We start from the raw sequence: 13,171 nt of genomic DNA, 5'->3' as shown, positions 1-13,171 counted from the left end.
GAAATGCCAGGCACAGGAGGGTGAAGGCTGTAAAGGCATGAGTGTTATTTAACATTTCTTGACTACTTAGTAGAGGAAAATGAAGTTCTTTCATTATCAGGCATTCTTCTTAGCAAAAGAAAATCCATATTTATGTCACTTTGCAAATTAGTTGAAGAATTGAAGTCAAGAAAAGTAGTAACTTTTTGGAATGCCAAAAGGAATTAAAGTCATCTAAAACAATCTAGGTTATCAAATAAAAGAAAATGATGATCTATATCATTGGTAGAAGCAAAAATAATGACCTGAACATTACAAAATATTTAAATATGAGTTAACTAATGTTCAGCTGATAATTTTAAAAAAAACCCATAAAATTCTTTTTCACCTTTTCTCTTGTTTTAGAAAACTGCATGTGATTAACTTCTCCCCATCAAAAACCATTTCTGTCCCAACTTTTACATGTAACTGGAGTTGGGCTGTGTAAAAGAAGGTGACCAACTCTTCTCATAATAGCTATAAGAGACAACTTTGGCAGATTAGCATATCCAACATAAAGGCAGCTGAATAAATATTTAATACCAAATGAAACTGAATGGAAAATTGAACAATTAAAGCAGAGGCTGTCTTTAACTAGGGCTATTTCATGCTCTTTCAAGAATTGAAGGGTCCATGTAATTAAACAATTTAATATGTTATGTTATAGAAATTTCTTAATTGACAGAAATGACCAAATCTAATTAGTTATTCAGAAATATTATACTTTTATTATTTGTTGTTTAGTTGTTTTCAGTTGTCTGACTCTTCATGGCCCCATTTGGGATTATCATGGTAAAGATAATGAAGTAGTTTCCTGCTTCCTTCTCTAACTCATTTAACAGATGAGGAAACTGAGGTGAACAGGCCTTAGGTCACACAGCTCATTAAGTGTCTGAGACTGGATTTGAACTCAGGTCTTACTGATTCCAGGTTTGCAGTGTTATCCACTTTGTTACCTGACTGCTCTCAAATGATATACACATAAATTATGAGCTGCTAATTTTGGTTTTTAAAAATATCAGCAATATTAATATGAAAAGGCAAATTCCTGCTATTTATAATTCAATTAGGAAATACTATTTATCTTAACTTTATGAAGAAAGTTTTAAAAATCAACTAGTTCTCCTAGTGACCATATATGAAGGAAGAGATTTATATTCTGTATTTTTCCAAATTTTACTGTTATTTCAGAATTCTCTTTGTAGGTTCCTTCTACTGATTCATTTTCTCCTCTTAATATTGATTCATATTTTTCTCATTGTATTCTTCATATTTGGCATTTGGAATAATATTCCAAAATTAAAATATGTAAAACACTGAAAATGGTTCCTATATTCTGTGATGAATAAAAATTTGAGAAACATAGTTTCTGGGTAATTTAAGCATTGTATTAATAATGCCAGCAGGTGATTAATAAAAGAATGGTCATTTAATCATCTCTGTCAGACCAAAGACAGTCATGATGGCAGACTCATAGTTCACATACCTATCAAAACAGTAGGTGGTTAATCAAACAACAATCAAATCTAATTGGTTAACTTAATTGGACATGGGGTATATTAAAATGAAAGGTTAAGTGTCTCTACAGAGAGACTACTCATAGCTTTAGGTTATCAATTAATAGAATATATACCCCTTTCAATGGAGCAAGACTGAGTGATCCCTGGACAAAGTGATTATCATTACACAGACCACCCAGAACCTTCAACTATATAGAGAAAAGAATTTGTCTCCATCCAAGCTTGAGTAGAACACAATGGTTTTCCTGAAGCTAGATTAAATCCCTTGCATGTATGGGTAGATTCTGACAAGAGGAAGAGAGTTTATGCAATCACATTCAGTAATGTCCTCAAGAATAATGGGATTTTTTTGTTTTTTGTTTTTTTGCTTTTTTATGAGGCTATTGTAGTTAAGTGACTTGCCCAGGGTCATACAGCTAGGAAGTGTCAAGTGTCTGATTCCGGATTTGAACTCAGGTCCTTCTGAATCCAGAGCCAGTGCTTTATCCACTGTGCTACCTAGGTGCCCCAAAAGAGATTTTTTAAAATGAAGAATTTCAAAGAGGGTGAGAGCCTCTGAATCTTCCTAAGATATTGGTTTAACAAATTAAAGAAGATTCAATATACCTATAATCTCTACATAGAGGTAAGCATTATATTACTCCCTTTTTCATGAAGAATAAAGTTTCAACAAGTGGTTATTCCAATATCATCCCATAGATAGTAATCAAGTAAAGGAGGCCAGATTATGGGATAGATGTCAATTTGGTACCACAGGAAGATTTTTTTTTTAATTTTTAGTGAGGCAATTGGGGTTAAGTGACTTGCCCAGGGTCACACAGCTAGTAAGTGTTAAGTGTCTGAGGCCGGATTTGAACTCAGGTACTCCTGACTCCAGGGCCGGTGCTCTATCCACTGCGCCACCTAGCTTCCCCAGGAAGATTTTACCAATGCTTCTGTTTTAAAAACAAAACAACCTTTTCCTAATGTACTGGTTTATTAGCTACATGGTGACAAGTCAAAGTGATTCTAACAATACATGAGAAAAGTGTTTTTATGCTCTAGAGTTCATGTCTTGAGAGACTTAAGAAAATTGAACCCATTAAGTACACAAAACATGCCATTACAGTGAGGGGAAAAATTATAAAAGACATTATACCTTAGTAATTCATTTCAAATCCTACATATAAAAATCTATTTTGCCTAGGAAATAATCTTCAGTTAAGTCAAGCAGGAAATGGAAGGGAAAGACATTGTTCTCAACATGGGGTCTGACTACTTGTTCTCCACGTAATTATTCTATCAAATGACAATCTTCATAATTTTTTGTCTGCAAGGTATAATTAAAAAATAAGAATTTGCTATTTTTTATTCTTATTCAAAAACATGAAAACTGAAATACAAAAATAAGTTAGCTGTACAAAACCATGGAATGATTTAGTGACAATATGATGTTTAATTTATCTTACCCTAAAGTTATGACTCCTAATCTTCAGTTCTGTACACCAGAGTTGTCAAACTCACTGTTGCTGGCTAATAAAACCTCCCTAATGTGTCAAACAAGATTAAAAAATAATTTGGAATTGATAAATGGTCAAAGGATATGAAGAGGCAGTTTGCAAACAAAGAAACCAAAGCTATTTATCGTCATATGGAAAAATGCTCTACATTACTTCTGATCAGAAAAATGTAAATTAAAACAAATCTGAGGTGCCACATCATACCTTAGATACCACCTCACATATCAAAGTGACTAATATAACAAAAAAAAACCCAACTGTTGGATGTTGGAGAGGATGTGGGGAAACTCTCACACTAATCCACTCTTGCTGGAGTTATGAACTTATCCACCCATTCTAGAGGGTAATTTGGAACTATGCACAAAGAGCTATCAAACCATGCATACCCTTTAATCCAGCAATACCACCACTAGGTTTATTTCCTATAGACATCCCAAAAAAGAGAAAAAGACCCATTTGTACTGTAGGGGCCAAATTTAATATGGGGAGAGTTAATTGGGTGGCTCACCATAATATTGGGGTTCAGAAAATAATGAGAGACCTCTAGGTCCATAGTTTCCTCCCCTCCAGACTGCTTTTTCAGTTATTTCACCCAGGCCAATAAGAAGGGAGATTAAGAACCTCTTTTCCACAAACAAATCAGGTTTTATTTAATGGCAATAAAATACACAGCAAAGGTGAAATTAATAAAGTCAAGGAAAAGGGAATAGGGAAACAGGAAAATGGATGATCTCCCTGGCTCTAGCTAGGGCTGTCTCAAACCCAAACTCACTTTCAGCTCAGCTAATTCAAAGGGCTGGATTTAACTCACCACCAGGGGTCCATAATTTCTATGGGAGTCAGCAGCCAGAATCTAGTTCACTCCAAATGCTCCTCTAAGGCCAGAGAGAGACCAAGAGTGCATCAGCCACTTCCTGTTGGGGTCCCTTTTTCTACCTCCTCCAAAGGGGAGGTCTTTCAAGTAGTGTGGCTGAGACTGGTTCGCAGCTGATGACATAGTCCACAGCCTCTGAGGACACTACTTCTTAGGGTTGGCCAAGTTAAACTAGTTTAGCAGTTCAGGCCAGGTGTGGCTCAAATCTAATCATCTTTAAGTGGGTACTTAGTAGTTTCTCATTCACACCCAGTTCAAACACTACTAGATCAATCAAGTCAGACCCCTGGGTGTCTGCAAATTACATTATTTTGCCACATTTCCCCAGGTGTTTCTTCAAGGAACAAGGAATGTTTCCTTGATGAAACAGTACAAAAATATTTATAGCAGTTCTTTTCGCAGTGGCTAAGAATTGGAAATCAAAGGAATGCCCATCAATTGGGGAATGGCTAAACAAGCTGTGGTATATTACTGCGATGAAATATTATTTTGCTATAAGATAAGCAGGATGATCTCAGAAAGGCCTGCAAAGACTTATATAAACTGATGTATAGTGAAGTGAGCTGAACCAGAGAAATGTTGTGCACAGTGACAGAAATATTGTTTGATGAAGAACTGTGAACGACTTAACTATTATCAGTAATACAATGATCCAAGACAATCCCAAAGAACTCATACTATCCAGCTCCAAAGAAAAAACTGATATTGATTGAAAACAGACTGAAGCATGCTATTTTTCACTTTCATTTTTCCACTTTTTCTTTTTTTTGAGTTTTCTTTTATACAAAATTACTAATATGGTAGTGTTTTACATAATTGCAATTGTATAATCTATATCTGATTGCGTATTGCCCCAGGGTGAGAGGAGGAAAAGGAGGGAAGGAAATCCTGGACTCCTAATTGGTAGGAGTTATCTATATCTGGTCCATACTTAGTGCTCTATGGCCAACTTCACAATATTTTCAAGTGGGCATATAGTTCATCTTTGCCCCATCGACCTTCAGCTTACTATCTTTACCTCTGGAAACAATAATCCAATTAAAATTACCATTTCTAGAAGGAATGATCCAGTAAGTACTCATATGGCTTTAGTCTATTTTTTCCTAAATTATTTATATTAAAGCAATAGAGGAAAAAAAATAATGACCTTATTTGCTTGTCTGTCTGACTGCTATTAGGTACAATATATATGGGACTAAAATTAGGCTGAACCATTTTCATATATCCTAACAAACTATAATTTGCAAATTAGCAAATGTAATCAAAACCTCCTTGTGTTTTTATGCATTGTCTGTGGAAGAAAACTATAAACCTTTCCACCTTCCATACCCAATGGTATATTTCAAACTAAATTATATCCCATTTTTGGTTTTTGAGAGACATTTCATGGTCAAAGAGTTATTTCTGCAATGCAGAAAATGCTAATTAATTTTTATAGTAATGAAGATAACATTGGTAATCACTTTGGAGAACCCATTAGTCAGTGTAAAAAAAAATAGTATCTTGCTGGATAAAATAGAAAGATAGGTTATAAACTTGGAGTCATTATGCAGTCAAAAGGAGATCATTTGGGACAGCTAGGTTGTGCAGTGAATATAGCACTGGCCCTGGATTCAGTCGTACCTGAGTTCAAATCCAACCTCAGATATTTGACCCTAACTAACTGTGTGACCCTGGGCAGGTCACTTAATACTCACTGCCAGAGAGAGAGAGAGAGAGAGAGAGAGAGAGAGAGAGAGAGAGAGAGAGAGAGCACTCAAAAATAATCAAATAGCAGAACAAAATTCTACTTTTCAGAAAACATATCCTATTCCAGCAGGAGAATAGCAATTGTCTCTAATGGGTACAATGAACCTACCTGACAAATGCTCTTGTGTCAGGTTTTCTGGCTTAGGTGAAACTGTGACATTGTATATTTCTACAAGTTTCCCCAATTGATTCAGCCCATAAAACAATTTACATAATAACAAAATTGCAAAGAAAAACAATTTTGAAAGACTTAATTACTCTGATCAATGCAATGTCTATACCAGGAGATCAGTGATGAAGTATACTAGCCACCTTCTAACAGGGAGGCAATGGACTCAAGGTTTGGAATGAAACATATTTTTGTATATGACCAGTGCTGGAATTTTTTTTTTTTTGCTTAACTATGTACATTTGCTGCAAAGAAAATTTTATTTATTTAGTTTTACCAAAAGAAGATATAAGATGATTGAAAATTCTTATTGTTGATACCAGACATCACTAATCAGGTCCCTGGCCAAAACTAGTAGTACATGAAACAAAGCCTTTGTGGTGTTTGTGAGATGGGCATTCCTTGTGAAAGCTATCCAGTCTGTCTTGTTCCAATGATACTCAGAGGTAATAGTCTACCTTAATTGAAGAGGATGGTATATGAAGCAAAAGGGAGATCACTTTTAATTTCCCACACATTGCAACTTACCTCAAGTTCAGGCTATTCCATAGTACTATGAATCTTCAATGACTACTTTGTCTCTATATGAAACTTCCCAATGAATAACCAGAATTCCTATGTGTATATAAAATTGGAGATCAGAAGTCTAACAAAAAATGGTTGCCTGCACTTTGTTCTGCCTGCAAACACCAAAAATCCAGGAATTATCTAATAGTGTTACTTGGATAACATACAGAACTTTTATTGTTAGTCCAGATACAATCTTTTTTTTATGGGCTCCCTAGTGCCATATTTCCCCGTAGTATTCTAGCTTTTGATAATATCTTTTGCTGGTCTCCTGAAACACAGTTATAGAAAAACCTAAAGATAAAATGACAGTATAAGCTTGAAAAGGTCAGGAACTATTGCAAAGCATTGGGGTTTGGTGGAAGTTGGTAGGGGGGGGTAGGTGTAGGAGACACTTTCTTCTTCTGCAGAGCTTCTGCCATATTTAAGTTCAACTTCATTCCCTAAAGCCTAGAGGATCATCCTAAGATGTAACTGGTTGTTCTTTGATGTAATAATCAACACAAAAATGATGGAAGACCTCCTATACCACTGATTGGATGGAACATTATTGAAAAGGAACCAATATTATTATGATAAAATTGTTTATTGTTATTATTATATTGAATTGTCATAAATAATATATTTTTATTTTCTTAGAATTGCATATCACAATAATATTAAGAAATAACTATTCAATTAATAAATGTAAGAATATCTTAAAGGGGTTTGCAAAGTGTCAATTTAATCAGAATTGACCACAAATTAGGTGGTTTCTATGGGCCAGGCACAGGGACAACAACAATAATGAAATAGCCTCTTTCTTCAAGGAACTTACATTCTATAAGGGTTGTACATCATAGACATAAAAGTGTTTTATGAGAGGAAAACCAAAGGTTAGGACAGAAACAATTGTGATGGAGGGAGGAATTGGAGTATGCTTCATGAAGAAAGTGGTCCTTGGACTGAATCTACAGGAAAATAAGTCTGATGAAAGGCAGAGAAGAAGAGGTAGTTTGTTTGAAGCACAAATAACTTTGGTGAATGCAGGCAGAGGATAGAACATCAGGTTGAGGGAATTACTAGCTTTCAATCTGTTATTATGCAGAGTTTAAAAAGGACAGTAATGCATAATAAGATGGGGGAAGTAGGAGTCAGATGGGTGGGCTTAAAAGCTAAGTTAGAGAGTATAGAAAATGGAAAGGAATTAATAGGTTTTGAATTGGGAAGTGACATAGGGTTTTGCCTTAAGAAATTTATTTTATGGACTGGTTTTGGACAAATTAGAAAGGGGAGATACTGAAAGCAGTTTGAAGAGACTCAAATAAATTATACCATTTTATGGTCCAAGTAAGAAGTGATGAGATCATAAGGAACTAAATTAGTGCAGTAGCTGTTTCAGTGGATAGAAGCAAACTTATGTAAGAGATTGTGGAGGTCATGACTGGGAAGTTGATCATGCAATACCTGATAGCGTATCCCAACTCATAAAGCAGCAGCTCAATAGGATGTCTTTCTCTTAGTTAATGTAATTGATGGCTCTTCATTCTCTATAAATGTAGCTCACAGGTCCCACTAATGTAATTCTCTGTAACAGCTAGCTGGAGGATATGTTTACTTGAAAGAAAAAGCATTTAATAAAATGACTCAGTAAGAAAACGAAGAACAAATCATTTTCTAATTCAAAATATTTGTCCCATAAACATAAGGTATATTTTCTGACATATATATATATATATATATATATATGTGTGTGTGTGTGTGTGTGTGTGTGTGTGTGGTAAGTGTGAAAACACTTTGATGACACATGTAGAAAGGTAGACACTTAAAGATCATATGTGGTCAGATGGACATGTGGAGAAGTTCAGGAAGAGGCTGGATAACTGCTTGTCAAGGGAAGGGAAGGGAAGGGAAGGGAAGGGAAGGGCAGGGCAGGGCAGGGCAGGGCAGGGCAGGGCAGGGCAGGGCAGGGCAGGGAAGGGAAGGGAAGGGAAGGGAAGGGAAGGGAAGGGAAGGGAAGGGAAGGGAAGGGAAGGGAAGGGAAGGGAAGGGAAGGGAAGGGAATAGGAATGACTTTTAAGTATGGCATGGAATAGGCTGTGAGTTAGGAAGATAACATAGTAGTTCTGCTAAGAGTATAGAGGTTCTGAACTAAAGGGAAATTTGGGTTAGTGGAGAGAAGGAATGATTTGTAAGAAATTATGAGATTAGTTAGCAGCTACGTGGCACAGTGGATAAAGCATTGGCCCTGGATTCAGGAGGACCTGAATTCAAATCCAGCCTCAGACACTTGACACTTACTAGCTGTGTGACCCTGGACAAGTCACTTAATCATCATTGCCCTGAAAAAAAAAAGAAATTATTAGATTAGTAAAGGTAAAATTTGGCATCTGACTGTATATGGTGGTTGAGGGAGAATGTGGAGTGAAGGATAATGTCAGCTTATAAACCTGTGAGATTAGAGAAATGGTGGCCCCATTGAAAGAAGTTCAGTATAGGGAGGGGTTTTGGGGAAAAGATGATTTCTTTGGGCTTAGTTTTTTCTCTTATTACTTATGCATTCTTAGTTCATGCCTTGGGGTTTATCAATTAGACACCTCATATTAGTTTATAGTGATTATGATATGTATTTCTTATTTACTATTTACCTTACAAAATACCAAATAGCAATGATGATTCTAGGTTTTCCAAATTTTAAACTTTAAGTCTCTTCTATTCTCCCAAGTAGACAGTGAGTAAAGCAAGGATATTTTCTCTGTTATATTTTCAGCTGAATAACTAGTCCATTCAAAAGCACATGGGGCCACTAAGAGTAGCCTCATATTCATGGACAAGATTTTCTTTTTTTTTGGCTGGAAGAAGAGGGGCTAATTATGTCTGTTTTGAGGTTCTGATTTTGAGTTGAACATAAAATAACCAGAAGAAAATACATATTGGGGGGCAGCTAGGTGGCACAGTGGATAAAGCACCGGCCCTGAATTCAGGAGGACCAAGTTCAAAGCCATCTTCAGACACTTAACACTTACTGGCTGTGTGAACCTGGGCAAGTCACTTAACCCCTAATTGCATCTCAAAAAAAAAAAAAGAAAATATATATCAGGAAATTAATAATGTATTACGGGTTTTCAGGAGGATATTCAGAACCATATATGTAAGTTTTGTGGTCACCTTCATAGGTGACTTGAACTGAAGGTATCTGATAAGATTTCTTTTCTTCTTTTTTTTTTTTAATAATTTTATTTTTATTTTTAGGTGAGGCAATTGGGGTTACGTGACTTGCCCAAGGTCACACAGCTAGTAAGTGTCAAGTGTCTGAGGCTGGATTTGAACTCAGGTCCTCCTCACTTCAGGGCCAGTGCTCTATCCACTGCAGCACTTAGCTGTCCTGAAAAGATAACTTTTTTTTTTAATTAATAAAGTATTTTTTTTTCTGTTACATGTAAAGATAGTTCTCAACTTTTGTTTATACAAGCTTTACAATTTCAGATTTTTCTCCCTCCCTCCCCTCCCTCCCCCCTCCCATAGACAGCAGGTAATCTGATATAGGTTATATATATATATATATATATATATATATATATATATATATATATATATATACACATAATAACATTAAACATATTAATGCGTTAGTCATGTTAATAAGAGAAAAAATCAGAGCAATGATGAAAAACCTCAAAATAGAAAAAAAACAACAGCATCAAAAACAAAAGAAACAGTATGGTTCATTCAGCATCTATACTCCGCAGTTCTTTTTTTTTTTTCCCCCTTGGATTTGGAGATCCTCTTCCATAACAAGTTCCCTGGAACTCTTCTATGCCATTGCATTGGTGCGAAGAATATAGTCCATCACAGTAGATCAACACTCAGTGTTGATGATACTGTGTACAATGTTCTTCTGGTTCTGCTCATCTCACTCATCATCAGCTCACGCAAGACCCTCCTGGTTTCTCTGAACTCCTCCTGCTCATCATTTCTTACAGCACAATAGTATTCCATTGTATTCATATACCACAACTTGTCCAGCCATTCCCCAATTGATGGGCACCCCCTCAGCTTCCAATTCCTTGCCACCACATAAAGAGCAACTATAAATATTTTTGTACATGTGGGTCCCTTTCCCCTTTCCATGATTTCTTTGGGAAAAAGACCCAAAAGTGGTATTGCTGGGTCAAAGCATATGCACAGCTTTGTAGCCCTTTGGGCATAATTCCAAATTGCTCTCCAGAATGGTTGGATCAGTTCACAGCTCCACCAAGAATGGATTAGTATTCCCATTTTCCCACAGCTTCTCCAACATTTATTATTTTCCTTTTTTGTCATTTTAGCCAATCTGACAGGTGTCAGGTGGTACCTCAGAGTTGTTTTTATTTGCATCTCTCTAATCATTAGAGACTTAGAGCATTTTTTCATATGGGAATAGATAGCCTTGGTTTCTTCATCAGAAAACTGCCTGTTCATATCCTTTGGCCATTTCCCAATTGGGGAATGACTTGGGTTCTTATAAATTTGATTTAGTTCCCTATATATTTTAGAGATGAGGCCTTTATCAGAAATATTGGCCTCAAAAATTGTTTCCCAGCTTTCTGCTTCCCTTCTAATTTTGGATGCATTGCTTCTGTTTGTACAAAAATTTTTTAATTTAATGTAAGCAAAATCATCCATTTTGCATTTTATAATATACTCTATTTATTGTTTGGTCAAAAACTGTTTTCCTTTCCAAAGATGTGATAGGTAGACTATTCCTTTCTCTCCTAATTTACCTATGGTATCACCTCTTATGTCTAAATGGTGTATCCATTTTGACCTTATTTTAGTATAAGGTGTAAGATGTTGGTCTATGCCTAATTTCTGCCATATTATCTTCCAGTTTTCCCAGCAGTTTTTGTCAAATACTGAGTTCCTATCCCAGAAGCTGGAGTCTTTGGGTTTATCAAACACTACATTACTAGTGTCATTTACTACTGCATTTCCTGAGCCTAGACTATTCCATTGATCTACCACTCTATTTTTTAGCCAGTACCAGATAGTTTTGATGACTGCCGCTTTATAGTAAAGCTCCAGGTTTGGTACCGCTAACCCACCTTCCTGTGCATTTTTTTTCATTATTTCCCTGGATATTCTTGATATTTTGTTTTTCTAGATGAATTTTGTTATTATTTTTTCTAGCTCTATAAAATAATTTTTAGGTAGTCTGATTGGTATGGCACTGAATAAGTAAATTAATTTAGGCAGTATTGTCATTTTTACTATATTAGCTCTGCCTATCCATGAGCAATTGATATCTTTCCAATTATTTAGATCTGATTTGATTTGTATGAAGAGTGTTTGGTAGTTGTGTTCATAGAGTTCCTGTGTTTGTCTTGGCAAGTAGACTCCCAAGTATTTTATATTATCTACTGTTACTTTAAATGGAATTTCTCTTTCTATCTCTTACTGCTGGACATTGTTGGTCATGTATAGAAATGCTGATGATTTATGTGGATTTATTTTATATCCTGCAACTTTGCTAAAGTTGGTAATTGTTTCAAGTAATTTTTGAGTTGATTCTCTAGGATTCCTTAAGTATACCATCATATCATCTGCAAAGAGTGATAGTTTTGTTTGCTCCTTGCCTATTCTAATTCCTTTAATTCCTTTCTCTTCTCTGATTGTTAAAGCTAACATTTCTAGGACAATATTAAATAATAGGGGTGATAATGGACATCCCTGTTTGACCCCTGATCTTATTGGGAAGGCCTCTAATTTATCTCCATTGCATATAATACTTGCTGATGGCTTTAGGTAGATACTGTTTATTATTCTAAGAAAAGCTCCCCCTATTCCTAAACTCTCTAGTGTTTTTATTAGGAATGGGTGTTGTATTTTGTCAAAAGCTTTCTCTGCATCTATTGAGATAATCATATGATTTTGGTTGGTTTTCTTATTGATGTGGTTGATTATGTTAATAGTTTTCCTAATGTTGAACCAGCCCTGCATTCCTGGTATAAATCCCATCTGGTCATAGTGTATTTTCCTGGTGATCACTTGCTGTAATCTCCTTGCTAATATCTTATTTAAGATTTTAGCATCAATATTCATTAGGGAAATTGGTTTATAATTTTCTTTCTCTGTTTTTGCTTTGCCTGGTTTTGGTATCACCACCATATTTGTGTCATAAAATGAATTTGGTAGAACTGCTTCTTCACCTATTTTTCCAAATAATTTGTATAATATTGGAATTAATTGTTCTTTAAATGTTTGGTAAAATTCACCCGTAAACCCATCTGGCCCTGGGGATCTTTTCTTAGGGAGTTCATTAATGGCTTGTTCAATTTCTTTTTCTAATATGGGTTTATTTAAGGATTTTATTTCCTCTTCAGTTAACCTGGGCAGTTTGTATTTTTGTAAATATTCATACATTTCATTTAGATTGTCAAATTTATTGGCACACAGTTGGGCAAAATAATTCCTAATTATTGATTTAATTTCCACTTCATTGGTGGTAACATCCCCTTTTTCATTTTTGATACTGGTAATTTGGTTTTCTTCTTTCTTTTTTAAATCAAATTAACCAATATTTTATATATTTTATTGTTTTTTTTTTTGTGGGGCAATGGGGGTTAAGTGACTTGCCCAGGGTCACACAGCCAGTAAAGTGTCAAGTGTCTGAGGCCGGATTTGAACTCAGGAACTCCTGAATCCAGGGCCGGTGCTTTATCCACTGCGCCATCTAGCCGCCCCTTATTTTATTGTTTTTTTCTTAAAACCAGCTCTTAGTTTTATTGATTAATTCTATAGTTTTTTTTGCTTTCAA

Source organism: Dromiciops gliroides, chromosome 3 (assembly GCF_019393635.1).
Source record: "Dromiciops gliroides isolate mDroGli1 chromosome 3, mDroGli1.pri, whole genome shotgun sequence".
NCBI lineage: Eukaryota > Metazoa > Chordata > Mammalia > Microbiotheria > Microbiotheriidae > Dromiciops > Dromiciops gliroides.
The sequence above is the reverse complement of the archived record's forward strand: the minus strand, read 5'-3'. Positions refer to the sequence as shown.